Here is a 17,087-nt window from a genome sequence, read left to right as displayed (position 1 = left end):
CTCTTCCCATTGACATTGCAATACTATCACCCCTTGCCACCCACCCCCACCCATGCCACTCCATCCTCTGCTGCGTGCCCCACCACCTCCTCATGTCTCTCAATTCTTCATAGCTAGTGCTCTGACAGCTTGGCACCCATGCTCTCCTTCTCTCTACTTTTTGTTGGGACAGAGACATGGACAAAGGTTTCAGTCATGGATTTTGTTCTGCGCCGTATTTTGTAGGCTAAACATACTTGGGTAGGTTGCATTCCCTCATGCATTGCTACAAACAAACTTGTATAGAGTACAAGAGCATACAATGGCTACATACCAAGGATTATTACTTCTAACCATTATTTCTGTCTGTGGGCCATACGACTCCAATCCCTTGCACCATGAGAGTATGGTAAGAGTTGGCATAGTTTCTACACTTGGATGCTCTTCAAACTACTTTGGCTCACTCCTTTGCTTCACGACAACTCCTACAACCACTACCACATGATGAGGATGCGCTTCCTTGAGCTCGGCTAGGGATCAAGAAGGCTCAGCATTGATCCTTAGTCTTTTAGTCGTTGACACGGTTGATGTATGCCTTTGAGGTTTTAGGTTCATCATTGGTTGTCACATGGATTTATACATTGTCACTTGGAACGTCAATGGAGTGCATCATACTAGTATCATTGGCCCTAGACATAATTTGTTTCGTAGAGATTTGCGCTCTCATGTAGATCGCGCTGTGGTATTCGTCTTGTGTTGGAGCACAAGCCATATTTGCAGAGTTATTGTAGATGTGGCAAGTTGTCACCTGGGGATTCTTACACATTTTGGGAGACTTCGATTGGCCATCAATATTCTAGCAGTAGTGTATGCATTTTTGTGGGACCCAATTAGGGCCATTGTGTACGTGACCATGGTGCATTGATACATGGTAGAGCGATGTGGATTACTTGAGAGAAGATGACTCTCTGATGGGCATCCATGTTGGGTTTGTGACGTGGAGGCCAATTGCATGGCTTTTGCAATTTCCAAGATACACACCTTTTTAAGGGCTTGCCGATAGATCTAGTCTTCATGCTTACTTCCTTAGGATATAGACTCGGCACTCTACAGATGATTCCAGATGGAGGTCACCAATTGACTTCTACCAGTAGGACATAGTTTTTACCCTGATATATAGCATCATGCTTTGGACCATGTGGAAGGCTCAATGTGCTCACATTTTGGGCGCACGGTCCTCCCTTACAATCCACCGTTTTGACAACCATTTGGATTGAGCAAATAGATACGCCTTTCTTCACACATGGGCGAGATCACCAGTTCTATTCAGTCGGGCTCATGCTTGCATCACATGGCACTATGCACCTCCGCAATGGTTCATTTTACACTCATCATATAGACCATCTTGACGTTTACATAGCCTACACTTTGTTATCTCGTTTTTGTACCTTCTCTAGGTGATAGGCCATTGAGCATCTCCAAAGGTCCTTTTTGTACACAGAATATAATTCCTTTTTATCACAAAAAAAAACGTCTTGCCTAGTTAGCGATGTCATAGAAATTTGTTGATGCGGTTTAGTGTTGATGTGTTGTTGTGGCTAAGAAACAATTTGTTTACATATAGTAGATTGAAGTTTAGAGAAATGGAAAAATTAACTTGGTCATTGAGTAGGCGTCTTGTCCGAGTGTGCAACTTAGAGAACGTTATTTTGTCAAGCTACAAGAAAACTATGTGAGTAGTTAATCTTTTTGTCATGCATCGAGAAAATGAAACAAACTATAGATTATAAAGGGTGCACGTCATACAAAAGTGCCGTACAGAAGTATGGGGGAGAGTCCGCACTCTTTCCCCCCAGAGATTATAAGGAAAGGAAGCCGTTTTGCCCCGAGTCTAGGTGTGCAATCCAAGGAAACACATAGACATGGAGATGTGGATGCGGATGACAAACCTTTATGACTGGTGGACACAAAGACTTGTATGTCGGTTTGTAGGTGCCCCCGTTGTTGATTTTCTCCCGCTCTTATGGACTGCTCTAACCATCTCATTTTTTAGGTTGTAAATGAAATGACTTTGTCTTTGCTTCTGTATTGATAGCTTTGACCGCTGGCCAAATGTGGGTGCCTTACCAAATGCCATTATTGTCTCTAGAATGGGATCTTCCCAAGAATGATTCGGATCCTTTTGGGATGGAATCAAGCATGGTCCTTTGCTGTTGCTCTCACAGCTCTATCCTCTCTTTGGCTAAAGCAGATTGTGTCATTGTCGCTCTCTAAAGTGAAGCATTTGGATCTCTTACGAATTTTGCACATAGAGTAGGTTGTTTACCCTCTTAAGAAGGTCATGGAGCTCAATTTAAGCTCCTCTTCAATGCCTATCTTTATCAATGCAAGAGTCCATATCCATCAACATCATAAATGGGGAAATCCCTCACATCCAAGACCCCTAACACTATAAGTTGGTTAGCTTCACATCTCTCAGGTGAATTCATTCTCTTTAGCGGTTGCCTAGAAGAGCCATTTTCATCCTCCGCTATGATGATAATCCAAGAAATGATGATAATCTCTCAAGTGAATTCATTCTCTTTAGCGGTCGCCTAGAAGAGACCTTTTCATTCTCCGCTATGATGATAATCCTAGAAATCCCTTTACGACATGGTGAAGGATGATTCATACTAGAGGCATTAGATTCCTCATCCAAGGAGCTTTTTGTCATCAAAAGATCTTGCTTTACGACATGACTCATACTAGAGGGAGGTTTTTTTCATCGGAAGAAGATTTTGCTTTCTTTTGGTCCACATTCTTGATGGAAAGGCTAATTGTATTCCCAGACAACCTTAACCATGCCTCTTGATCTCTTTTCACAACGTCTTTTTAATCAACAATCATATGTGTGTGGCAAGTTGTGACATACACATTCCGTCTCTTTCGATCACGAAATCCCCCAAGTTGTACAAAGCAGCCATGATCCATGACTCGTGAATCCCCACCTTTGGTAAACGTTGAACACCTCAAGTTCATGTGGTTGATGCCCTTTTGAAGAGCTAGGGTTTCTATCATCTCGATCCCTCCTGCCCGAGTCTCTACTTCATTGTCGTTGTTACTGCCAGCATATCCATTGTATCTATCCTTGCAATCATCATGCTCTCTGTGAGTTCTTCGACACCTTCTTTGTGGCTACAATCCCTTCTACAATTCATCCTTTGTGTCGTGGTCTCTGCAGCTTTCATACATCGATCTTGTCTACTCGTCATGTATAGCAATATACATGTGGCAATAAGCGACACATGTACAATCCTTTGCTTTTGATCACGAAAGCCCGCAACCTGCACAAAGCAACCGTGATCCATCTCACATGAAATCCTACCTCGGAAAACTTTGAATAGCTCAAGTTCTTGTGGTTGATCCCTCCTGCTCAGCTCTCTGCGTTATCATCGTTGTCAGTGCAAGCATATGCTATCCCTACGATCATCATGCTCTCTGTGAGTCCTTTGATCATCATCCCTTTGGCTAGGATATCTTCCATATTAATCCTCTCTATTGTGGTCTCTTCGCCTTTCATACCTTCTCTCCTGTTGATCATGTCTAGCGCGATCTTTGTCATCATGTTGATCATGTCTATTGCAATCTCCATCATCATCTCTTTTGCGACTTCTCTTATCATGTCGACTCTCACGTTCACTTCTGCTATCATGTCTTTCCATCACCATTGAGTTGCATGATACACTTGAGCATGGCCCAGACCTGATGCTTTATTCCTGCTATATGCGACAACAGTAGTAGGAGGAAGAAATCATCTTCAGATCAGCTCCTATGCCCTCCAACCTGGTTGTTGCAATTTGTTTTTGCAGCACGTCGATGACTACCCTAACTCCTCCACTCCTAATGCTCCACACCTCAACTTGCTGCTTTGATTCACCCACACCCTGTCTAAGAGGCTTTAGGATGTGCTTATGAATTTCAAGGCTCTCTCTAAATATCGGACTCTCAAGGATGTGGCACCCTTGAGAGTCGTCCAAGTGGCGATTGTTTGACTTGTTGGGCCGGTGCAACCGGTCACATTTCGACCCTTAGCTTTTTCGCAAGCCTCTTGGTTTGCACAAACGGCGACATGCTCAATAAAAAAAAAGTGATTAAACACTCCGCACCATTCACCGACAAGGATTGAACATGGGCACCCATGAAGAGAGGCCATTGCACTACCACTAGCATAACTTCGTTGCTCAATCCTAAGCTCGTGCTCAAACGGATATAATGTTTAAACTGAAAGAGGGGGTTGGGGGGGTTGTTTAAACTCTTCTTAAAAGTAACCGGTTGCCGGTGGACGGGACACCCTGCCACATCGGCAAAGAGTCCGATATCTAGGACGAGCTGAATTTCAGCAAGTACATGCTCTCTCGCGTCAAGAGAAAAACAGTGTCTTCTGCCCCACATTGCCCACAATGAAACATTTGTTCCTAGTTAGCCGAGACATTTGTGGCCGGTACGTGCTAGATCTCTGGGATTAATTGCATGCAATTTGGAGATGTATGTTAAATTTGGAGAGTAGAATCTCTCTAAGGGCGCATCCGCACGTTGGGGTGCTATCCCTGCCTAACGCCCGCCCAACACTGCCCGTGAGAGTCCAAGCATTCGAGCGGAGCAGGAGTTGCTCCACGTGGCTGTGCGGGGTACCGCTTGCAGCCCGTGCTTGTAGCTGGGCGCAAGCGGGGACGTGCTCGGCTTCAATGCTAAGCCATGCGATCGATGGGCCCCTCCAAGTGCCGCCGGTGAACGAGGCTTTGGGTGAGCAACTCTGCCATTTTCGGCAGAGTGGAGAAAACAAATCTTCGTTTAACGCTGCCATGCTACCACCGCCCATGATGAGTCAGAGCAGGGGTAGCTCCCCAGTCAGTCTCTCATGCAGCTCGTCGTCAGCCTTCAAGCACCCGGAGCTGTCACCATAGAAGGAAAAGTTTCCAATGGATTAACACAAGAAGATTTAGAAATTTTCTCATGCAGGAGAACGGAGTCTTTGTCAGGGTTTTTCATACAATCCATAACATCGTGAGCTTCTGCTAGAGAGGCACCGCATACCTAGCTAGGTACGATTGGGGGCAGGGGACCGCTGGCCTGGTGCCTAGGTATGCGATGCCTCCCTCACAAAAGCTCATGACGTTGAGGTAAGTCACAATGTGGGAATAATTGTGAGAATTTGTCCAAAACTTCTTGTGATATAAGTGGTGCTCTCCATACCTAAGGGTGCAGAAGCAGATCCCATGTAGAGGCACATCCACAATCAATAGGGTAGCTAAAGTGAAAGGGGGCTCTGCATAGGCAATCAACATCAAGGATCCAAGAGCAACCAAAGAAATTCAGGAGTAGAACTTTATCTCGACTTTTGCTCTCATTGCTTAGAAGTAATGCCTCCAAGCACACCACAAGCATCAATATTTTCCATTGTATTTGTCATTTATGGAGATGAAGTAGTTGTCGTGCTTTTGTGAGGAGATAAACATTGGCTGCGGAGAGTCTCCATGAGCTAAGACCTCACCATTGAGCACTATGAATTTGAGAAAATTTAATAAGGAGGCCTTCTACACGACAAACTTAGCTAAGAGGGTATTTCATGAAAAAGGAAGTTTGGATAGTTGTAAAAGCACCATTAGAGCGACAATCACGTGATGCGACTTAATCTAGGCATCCTCTTCTTCTATCAGTGCACAAATCCCAGACTTAGAAATCATTTTCATAGCTCTATATGACAATTTTGTCCACTTTATAGATGGGTGTGATAATGCACATAAGGAGTGGGAAGTGTTGGAGAAAAAGTTGGGTGCCTTCCTACACAGAGTAAGGTTAGCTTGAAGAGACAACTCTACAGACACAACATATGATGAAGAAGATATAGCTAGCCTTGTCAAGAGGCTAAAGAGCATCACATTCAACTCATTTATGTCAAATGTGAGGTTCTGGAGCGGCACTTTAAAGTGTTACCATCATCATTTGATCACCTTGTCACTCTTCTTGGGGAAGAAAACTTGATTAGCGATGAAAGAGGTCATAAATTTATTGCAGGGTGAGAGATAAGCTTTGTGTAGAAGGTGACGACTATGGAGCTTGGAGCTCTCTTACACGCTATTGGAACCATTCGAACCCATGGAATGCAAGCTAAGGGACTCTCTTTCTACTTTGTCACTTTCATATAGGTTGATGATGCATGAATTTTGTCTTAGTTACTCTTGCTAGCAATTAATTACACATTCTTTCTCTAATTCTTAAAAAAATTTGTAATTTTTTACATGCATTTAATGAGAGTTTGTGCTGACATTTGCATGAATGTGTATTATTTATGCAAGATTAAGCATACGCCTTTCTACCTAGAGTTTTATGTGCTCTTGATTAGTGTGTAAGTGCTAGGGATTAAGGAGAGATTGGCATCATTGTCCAAGGGTGTGTGAGTGTAGAGTGATGGATTGAGCTCATGTGGGAGATTAGCCTTAATCCATGGCTTATTTTTTTCATTAGCAACTATCTAATCATAGATTTACCTCTTTCCTGCATCCATGTATGGCTCTTACATCTACTGCGTGATGTTTCCATTCCCTAGTTGGGTTAATGATCCATGGATTGATATTTATGTACGTGGCTTCCGTTGCCCCCCCCCCCCCCCCACAAAATGGTGCTATTTCTGAACAAAGATGGTGGAGCCATTGGATTTGTGAAAAGATCCTAATTGTCACTAAGCTTCACTAATTATATCATTTCATGTTTTTCTCACTAACTTTGTTTGACCAAGTCACCAATTTTGCTAATTTTTTCTCTAATTGTTATCATAATTATCCGCTAATCCACTTACATTTTATATGCTACAAACAAGTGCCCAATTAGAGACTTGTTCATTAATTTTGTGTCTTTATTCCATGGCTATTGTGCATTTGAGATTTTTGTGTGTATTTCCCTAGCTACACTAACCACTTTTGCACCTCACGTAAATATTTGCCTACTTAAAGGCTTGGCCATCACTCTTTTTGCAACTCTCATAAATATCTTCTCAATTAGAGACTTGGCCATCACTCTTTTGCATTTAATTTGTGGTGATTGTATGTGTGGGCAGCTTCTTGATGCTTCATGGACCTTAAATGTGCTTGTAGTAGTGCAATGTGTGTGCATGTTTGGTGATTCAATGATACTACAAAACTTGAGGAGAAATTAAAGCCCAATTGATTGCTAACAAGCTTGAACTTTGCCAATGAGAGTGTTTCTACACTAATCTTGTGCGTGCATTGACACTAATCTTGGGACATGGATGAGCTTGGATTGGTATTGAACAAGTGAATGGTCTTACTTGCCTACATTGATTTATGAGTGACAATGTGCTCTCATTATGCCATCAAAATTGGGTGAAATCAAGTTTGTGTACCCATTGTAAATCCACAATGGGCTCGTAAATTTCAGGTTAATGTCAAAATTGCAACAATTTTTTCGTGTGGGAATTCAATTTCATTTCCAATTGTTTTTTTACAAGATTTATCTACTAGTTTTGTGTGTGTGCATTGTTTAATTGAGTGTATTAGATTCAATTTTGAATTCAAAATTGGAATTTGTGCAAGCATGCAATCCAAAAATGTGGGTGTAAGAACTCTAATTATTGAAGATGCATAGCATAAAGTGACAATAGTGAAAGCTTGAGTGCTATTGTGGATCTTTGTGGAAAATTTTACTGATTGGATGATTAATCGACCTCATTTTTTTTGTGAACAAATGACCCAATGTATGATGCATGTATAGTCAGATTGACTTGAAAGTGGATTTTTTGTTTGTGATTTCCAAAATAATGCCAAATAGTTGGATTGATTATGTGTAAAAAATTGCATGAGTGTAATTGATGGGTTTAGAAGAGAGTCACGACTAAATGTGTGTATGAAGGTTGCTGATTAATGGAAAATGCACAATTGAATAGTTTGTAACCAAATTGTATGTGAGGTTGCTCTTTTTACTCAAGTAGTCAATCCAAAAGTTCATTGAAAAATTGTTGATTATGAAAAGAAAATTTGTCAATATTGATGCTCCATGGCCTAACCCTAGGGAGATGTGTGTGGCCAGTCTAGTTTTTATTCACAAATCATAATGTAAGTATGGCTGGTACATTTTGGTTCCCTAAAAATTAATGCGCCTAATCACCCATGTGTACACTTAATTTTTCATACATGTCATCAAACCCGTGAATTTGTACATCTTCATTTTTTTGATCCTGATCCGTTTTTTAGCATCATGAGAGCATTTGTCTTGTTACCATATACATCTAGTAGTGATGTGTGTGAACACACTAGGACCACCGGGGCATTTTTTCCCTCTTTAGGAGGTTTTTTCCGCCGTGCATTGTATATACACCCATCACGTTAGAGCTATCTATGTTTCCATTGCACACTAAGTAATACACTCTCTTTTGTGTGCCTTGAGCTTCATTCGTCTTCTTCAAGCTGTGTGCATTTTCCTGCAACCCTAATTCCAATAATTGGTATTAGAGCAGGTCACGTCCTTGCGGGCTTAGTCGCCAGCGTTGCCAAAACACCCCTGCTCGTTTTCTCAAATTTCAATGAGATTTGGTGAGTTTCAGTAGGTCGATAAAAATTTGGGAGAATACGTAGACCTCGGTCTGCTCAGAATTTCATTTCGGGCTCATTTTGACCTCCATTTCCACTACAGCCAGGTTTGCACATATAATTTTGTCATTTTATGCAATTTTTTTGTCAGTGCCAATTATTGCATAATAGGTCCCATACAGTCTACTGCGGGTTTTGCTATATAGCACGTGCTGGTCTCACTAAGTTTCTCCTCATTTCGGGTAGTTTTCACATCAGGTGCATGTGTATTTTCCATGGCTGACAACAACTCTTATGTTCTCTTGATGTTTTCTGCTGAGAACAGATTGGATGGGGACAATTACCCTATGTGGACTTACATGATGCAATATGTACTTGTATCAAAGGGACTTTGGAACATTGTGCAGAGCATTGATGTACATCCTGGTACTCTGGATGCAGACGATGTTGAGGATGCTCCAGGTTTTGCTCTAAGGGTTGCTACTGTCAAAGCTGTTTTTTTGCCTACGGCTGAGCAGGTTCGTTGGGATGTAACAAATGCACAAGCTCATACATTGATTGCATTGTCTGTGAAGCGCACTATCACTCCTTACATCTGTTCAACAAAATCTGCAAAACAGGCTTGGGATGGTCTTTATGCAAGTCGCAATGAGGCTACAATTGCTTTGTTGCGTAAAGAGCTGGAATCAAAGATTACGCGTGAGGAACATGAAATGGACACTTAGCATGCTGGTGTCAAAGATGTTAATGAGCAACTAATTTCTGCAAGAGAAGTCATTTATGACACTTCACTTGTGCAAACTGTTCTTGATGCTTTGCCAGATTCTTACCAGACTTTTGCTAGTACTTGGAGACTTATGACCCAAGGAAATTGTGAGGTCCCCACCCCGTCATCTCAAACGACGGTTCTGATGGTAAACCTGGTGGCTACTAGATCTATAACGGAAGCAAACAAAGTGGTTTAAGGGATCAACTAGCGGACGAGCTCTCATCACCAAGTGAATTGAGTCGAGCCTACTAGCAACGAGATCTAGTTCCACCCCGCAGGGGAAAGCGTGTCTAACCAATTATCGGTCCTAAGACTCACCTTCCAGAAGGAGAGAAGTCTCGAGTGCCTTTTCCCCATTGCTTTCAGAGGCACGTACACTTGGGACTTCACTGCTTTTGGTACAATGAGCAATTCTAACGTCATTTACCGTACTATGGGGAAGACAGTTCTCGACCAATCGGGACCACCCTTCTCATAGGCATTGGCAACCCGAGCCAATCCCCCACTTTCCACCCCCATACTCACACTTTGTCTTATGTGTCCTAATTACTAACACATTTGTTGTTCAACATATATATTCATTGATTAATTCCGATTCACAGGTTGTGTTAAGACAACCCTTCAAACAGTTTTCAAAGCGGCACCAAAACAATCTTTCTGGTAAAAATTCACTCTAACTCATTTCATTTAAACTTCCAATGTCCTGGAGGCAGGAAATCCCCCAGCGAGTGTTAACTCCACCCGTTGTCACTTAGTTGCCAATACAACTAGATTTGTCCACCGCATAAAAAGCACGACATGGACATCCCACCACAAAGAACGCAAGTCGTGGGTATCCACCGCAAAGAACACAAGACGTGGATCAAAGCCCTAAGCTAGGTAATCTTAGCTACTGCGAGAACCTCGCGAGTTGCCCCCTGTGATCAATAGGGGGATCATGACTAAATCAACATTGGAATTAAAAATGAACTGGCCGAGTTAATTTTCCCTAGCAAACAGTCCTTCCTACACCAGACAGTATATCCCGAAAACATTCTTTCCTACTTGAATTTAAATGCATCAATTAAAATGCCGTGGTCTCCGTTGGATCTTCCAACATGTTTTGGGGTAATGTTACTTTCCTACCTTACCGAATGCAATGTTATTAAACTGTACTTGAATTAAATTTAGACCTACCTCAATAATCTCCTCTTGATTGCTTCGTGAGATGGCCGATGCTTGCTCGACGATAGGAGGCTTTCCCTTTCCGTTGGTGTTGCTTGTTCCGGCCTCATGGTCGTGAGATCCACCAAAACGGGTCCTCTTTGGGGCCATTATACTCACTACTAAAGATGATGAATTTGGAAAAGAACTAGTGTCCAATATTACCATAACAACCACAAACGGTCCGGATACAACATGGTTAGCCTTATCAAGCAATTACTCTTATACGTAAGGAGTAGATTAACTTCAAGTACGATTATTACTCATCTATCTATTTTTGGGTAAATTTGGAGAAATATTAGGTGATCCAATTCATAATTACATCAATTTAGGATAGCATCTTCTCCCGAACTTATGGAAATTGACTTTGAATTAAGGTTCTTAGCTTAGGCAATCGGATAATTCAGTTCTTGTAGTTACTTGCTTAATTAGAGTGGTTGAATGATGATTTTAGTGTACTACTTCCTTCTTAAAAATGAATGGAAAGATGCAGTTATGTCTTTGCATATACAGAAGAAATTCCGTTCTCTAGTGACAATTAATTTTAAGAGGGAAAATTATTTCTTCTAATTACACATTAATCTCTTGCAATATGAGTTTAATCCTTTAATTAAAATCTTTCCTAATGAAATGACAGATTGGGGTTGTAATTAGTTACATTGCTAGAAATTGGGTCAATCTCCACCACTCAATCATTGAATTGACTAAATGGTAATTCCTTCTTACTAACCATGGATTAATTTGTGATTAGGAGGTTGACTTGATGCATAATTCGCTAATGGGATTAAGAAAATGAAATAGAATAATCACATAGGTGATTTAGAGAGTTACTACTAGGTAGAGTAGTTAGATTATGCATAGTATTAGCGGAAAATAAGGGATTCATAGAGAGATTAAGATGTAAGCATGAATTTAACTCGAGATTACCGTAATTCGAGTTGATCAAGACCTTAATTGCTGATCCAAGAAGCCTAATCTGACAATTAATTGGCAGCACCTCCTTCCCTTAATCCTCTCCTAGAGATTGTGTATGCCGGCAACACCTTGACCAAGGTATGTGTGTGAGAAAGTGTGTGTGTGTGTGTGTGTGTGTGTACTGAGTATCTGTGTGTGTGTGTGTGTGGAAACAGGTGCTTATATAGTGCTTAGTCTCATGCAAATCGAAATCTGCTGCTAAACACATCTGAGTGAGCACTTGGTCTTGCATAGGCAACTTGGGTGCATGGCTTGCAAAGTGTCGAGTTAGCTTTTCCAACTGCCTCTCACACTCTCTCTCATGCTTGGTAAGTCTCCCACAAGATCCTAGATGAGTGGGGACGCCCTCTAGCTGCTAAAGCAAGTCTCTAGTGTCCTAGAGCCTGTGCACACACCAGCCCCTGAGTGCCAGTGCCCCCGCTAGCCTTAGATTTTTTTTTAATTTTTAACCTTAGACGGTCGTTACAGCTTGGATTTTAATTCCAAAACTTGCTATGCTAAGACGGAACTAAGGTGCATCATCTCGAGTACCTGCCATATTTAGCAACTCTCGGTGTTTGAAATTGCATTTTTTTCAAATTCTGGAGATGGGTGTAGTTTGATGAGCCTGTCAAAACTAGAGGGGTCGGGTGACCAAAAACTTACTAGTTTAGGAAATTTTTCACAAAAAATGTTTTTATTCATTTTTGAAAGCTCTATAATATTCTAAACATCTGGGCACTGACAGATTTAGAAAAACTACCAAAAATAGTTACTTTTTGCAGTATGATTATTTTGTAGTACAGGGGTGCTCTTTAGCTCGGGGTAAGAGATCTTACATCCTCCCCAACGTGAAAAATTTGAGATGTCCTCATCTCAAGAATTTATTAGGATAATCCTTTATGAGCGTTGGTTCGTCCTCCCAAGTAGCGTCTTCTTCAGGATAATCTTTCCACTTTACAAGGTGCTCGGTAATTGTCATGTTTCGTAGCTTTCTTTCCCTTGATTCAAGGACGTGATCAGGTTGAAGTTGGAGAACTCCTTGTGCTGGCATAACTATCTGATCTGAGTCCAAGAGTTGATCGGGGTTAGGAATGTAGGGTTTGAGTAGGCTAACATGAAATACATCGTGAACCTTTACGTTTTCGGGTAACTTGAGCTTGTAGGCATGGTCACTCACAACCTTAGTGATTTCAAAGGGTCCACAATATCTCGGGCTTAGTTTCTTGTACCTTCCTAATGATAAGTTGCTTTTCTTTGGTCGGACTCGTAGAAAAACTTTTTCTACTTCCTTGGAGGTTCGTTCTGATCGATTCTTATCTGCGTAATGCTTTTGTCTATCCTGAGCGGCTTGGATATCTTGGTGAATGGCTTTAGTATGAGATTCCATGTCTTCTAGCATCTTCTTAGAGGCTTCTACCCTGATGGTTGGGTCTAAAAAGTTAAGCGGTGCTAAACAGTCTTGTCCATAAAGAGCTTTGAAGGGTGATATTCCAATGCTTCTGTGTTCGGAAGAATTGTAAGCATATTCTACCAAAGGAAGATATTGTAACCACTTCTTTGGCTCTTGCGAACAATAGGCCCTGAGAATGTCCTCAATGACTTGATTCACTCTTTCAGTCTGCCCATCTACGGATGATACACTGTGCCGAAGGCTAATTGTGACCCAATAGATTGGAAAAGAGAAGTCCAAAACTTTGATGTAAACTTGGCATCTCTATCACTGACGATACGCTTGGGTAAACCATGTAACCTAAAAATTTCCTTGATGAATACTCGGCTAATATCCGAAGCAGTAAAGGTCGTCTTTTCAGGTATTAGATGAGCCACTTTTGTGAGCATATCAACAACCACAAATACAGAGTCATAAGTTAAACCTTCTGTAGAAGGTAATCCTGTAACAAAGTCCATACTGATGCATTCCCGTTTCATCTAGGGTATGTCAAGAGGTTGAAGTTGCCCTGGTAACTTAATTCTTTCGGCTTTTATCCGCTGACAAGAAAGACATTGCCTCACATAGCGAAGTATGTCCCCTTTCATTCCGGACCAAAAATAACTCCTCCTAATAGCATGAAGAGTCTTAGCATAACCTGGATGTCCTGATGTAGGGCTATCGTGTGCTTCATACAGAATTGTCTTCTTTAAAGCTGGGTCTCTGGGTACACAGAGTCTATGTTTCGCATATTGAGAATATGTTGAGTAAAAATCCATTTTAAGCTCTTGTGGTCTGTAACTAGCTGAAACTTGCGTCCGAGAAGATAATGTCTCCACAACTTCAGCGCATGTATAACTGCTAAAAGTTCCAAATTGTGAGTAGGGTAATTCTTCTCATGATCCCTCAGCTTTCGTGAAGTATACGCCACCGGTATTCCTTCTTGAGTAAGAACTCCGCCTAAAGCAAATTTGCTAGCATTGGTCGCTACTTCAAATTTCTTACTGAAATTTGGAAGTTTAAGATAGGAGCTGAGACCAAGAATTCTTTTAGCTTAGAAAAACTAGACTCGTGCTCGGTCTTCCATTCGATCCTCATTCCTTTCTTCAGGAGCTCCGTCAAAGGTGCAGCAATACGTGCATAGTCCTTGACAAAAATCCTGTACCATCCTGTTATCCCAAGAAATCCTCTTACTTCGCTGATGGTGGATGGTTGCTTGGTTGAGGCCAATCAACGATATCCTTGACTTTATCTGGGTCCAGTGAAATCCCTTCGGTCAATATGATAAATCCAAGATAATTGACCTTTTGTGAGCAAAAGGTACACTTGCTCGCTTTAGCGTAAAGTTGGTGCTCTCGAAGAAGATCAAGAACTTTGCGAACATGTTTTTCATGATCTATCTCATTCTTAGAATAGATCAGAATGTCGTCAAAGAAAACCAGGACAAAATCGTCCAGATAAGGTCTAAAAATATCCTTCATAAGTCGATTGAAGCTTGCAGGAGCATTTGTTAGACCAAAGGATATTACTGTGAATTCGTAGTGTCCATACCTAGTGTTGAAAGCTGTCTTTGGAATTTGTGATTCCTTGATCCTGATTTGGTAATATCCTGACCTTAGATCAATCTTTGTAAACATTTTGGCTCCATGGAGTTTATCCAGGATTTCGTCAATCCTTGCAATTGGATACTTGTTTTTGACAGTTACCTGGTTCAGTCCACGGTAATCTATGCATAGCCTTAAGGTCCCTTCCTTCTTCTTCTGAAAAAGAACTGGTGCGTCCCAAGGAGAAGCACTGGGTCGAATGAATCCTTGTTCAATGAGTTGCCTAAGTTGTTCCTTGAGTTGTTTGGTCTCTGGAAGTGTCATTTTATAAGGTCGCTTTGAGACAGGTTCACATCTAGGGATAGTCTCGATCTCATGATCTACCTCTCTATGTGGTGGAAGATTCGTAAGGTCTTCAGGGAATACATCATCATACTCTCTCAACCAGTTTTGTCGAAGTCTGGCATCTGATTGGTCCACCTTGTTGAGCTTTATCGCATAAATTTGCTGCCCCTTTCTCAGTCCCTTCAAAAGTCTGCTGGCCTTAACTAGAGTAGCCCTATGTCTCCCATTTTTCCCTTGGATTAAGACTTCATTACCCAAGTTATCTGTAAAGGTAAAGTTCCCTTGTGCACAATGGATGTGGGCCTGATTTTGCTTTAGCCAGTCCATCCCTAGTATCCCATCAAAGAATGCTAAAAGTAGGGTTCGAAATTGAGCAGAAGTTGGGTGTCCCCCTAGATCAAAGTCGATTATACCTGCAGAGTGTTGAGATACTACTTCCTTGCCGTTTGCTAACTCTACAACTAATTTTCTTGTTGGATACTTATCTAGCTTTAGCTTCCTTATGCATCTGGGTGAAAGAAATGAAAGAGTACTACCACAATCTATAAGAAAGTTAACTTGTTCACCTCTGAGAGATCCTGGCGTATGAATGACTGTGTATTGCTCGCAACCATTGGGGTTGTCAATTGCAGCATGCAAGGTTGCTCTCTCCTCTGCTTCATCTCCCACAGTTGATTGTACCATTGTGGCATTCACTCTGGCGGTAGCTCCACGCCCTCGCCCTCTGTTTACCCTTTCACGTCCTCCTCTTCCATTAGGTTGTCGTCGCCCATAGACATTTAGAGGTATGGCATTGGCGCTGGTTTCTTGAGTCTTCTTGGGGCATTTAGATCGGTAATGCCCGAACTCGTTGCACTCATAACAACGTACATTTGGAAATTCCATAACTGCGGTAGTTGCTACTATTGGGTGTTGTTCGTATGCTTGGTTGGTTGGTCTATTATTCCAAACATTTTTCCTTGCCCTTTTCGCTTCCTCCTATTCTGATTGACCTTCTAAATTTCCATAGCTAAGGGTTTAGCCCTTAGCAAGGCATCTTGAAGAGTTGCCGATATGAGAGCTTCTAGCCGATTGTTCAAGGGGTCGATGAGCCCTTGGCATGTCAAGACACGGGTCCTACGGGCAGGGCCCTACCCTAAGGGGGGGTCATGGACCCCGACCACGGGCCAACTAGCAGTGTGTACAGGGGATCCTAGGGCTAAGAGCCTATAAGTATGGGCGGTTGGGTGGAGGATCCAGGTCTCTAGCTCCTAGGGTTCTTATATTCGGACCCCGGCCACAGGCCAGCTAGCAGTGTGGAGAGGGGATCCTAGGGCTAAGAGCCTATAAGTATGGGCGGTTGGGTGGAGGATCCAGGTCTCTAGCTCCCAGGGTTCTTATATTGGTATCAGAGCCGTGGAGACCATCTCCTGTGAAGGGGACGAAGTGGAGGAGACGTGTGCAGAGCCTCTTGAGGCGAGGGAAGCCGAGGTGCCGACCAAAGCGAAACACCACGGGGGTGAGCTTGATGGATGCGCGAGGCCCTGAGCAACAAAACTCGTCATAGGCGCGCACGCTGGGGAGCAACTTGTTGAGCACCGTGTCAGTTTCTTGCGCTCGACTGTCTGCTGCGCCATCGCCATGCCTGGAGTTCATTTTTTTTTTCACACTTAAGCGCCCAAACGTTTTGGGCCTTAGGGCAATAATTTTAAAAGCCAAGGGAGGGTGCCCACGGGCTAACCCCCCCCCCCCCCGTTCACCTCTTCGTTCTCCATGCACGTCACCATGCCAAGCCACCGTATGGTCCGTATGGAGGTGAGCAAACGACGGACCAATATGGATTTTCCGCATGCAGAATTTCTTGTAAAACTCAGAAATTCACAACGCTTATCAAAGGCAAGAAACATGCAAGGCATGTGAAGTACATCGATCATGAAAGCGACCACCTTGTCATAGGATTGGAAGATTCGTCCAAATGCTACTGCATAAATTTGACGCAAGGAAGGTACACATATCAATAAGGTTAACAATTTTTGTATTTGACTAAAGTTTTCAGGCAAAACGTACACAAATGGTTAACGATCAGGAGGTTGCTACCAATTGGGACTGTCTTCCAATTGCATTCAGGAAAGTATAGATCATGCCTGCACTTGGTACGGTACAGATGTTGGCATGGCCGACTATTCTTTTTAATTTTTTATTTCCTTCCTCGTTTACGCTTTGTTTGATGTTCTTGGGGGAAGCAAGGATCCCTATCTACATATATGTCAACGACAATATTGACATAGATATCAAGGACA

The sequence above is a fragment of the Adiantum capillus-veneris genome, chromosome 12 (genome assembly GCF_014529385.1).
Source record: "Adiantum capillus-veneris isolate H3 chromosome 12, ASM1452938v2, whole genome shotgun sequence".
Lineage (NCBI taxonomy): Eukaryota > Viridiplantae > Streptophyta > Polypodiopsida > Polypodiales > Pteridaceae > Adiantum > Adiantum capillus-veneris.
Note: the sequence above shows the minus strand (reverse complement) of the source record.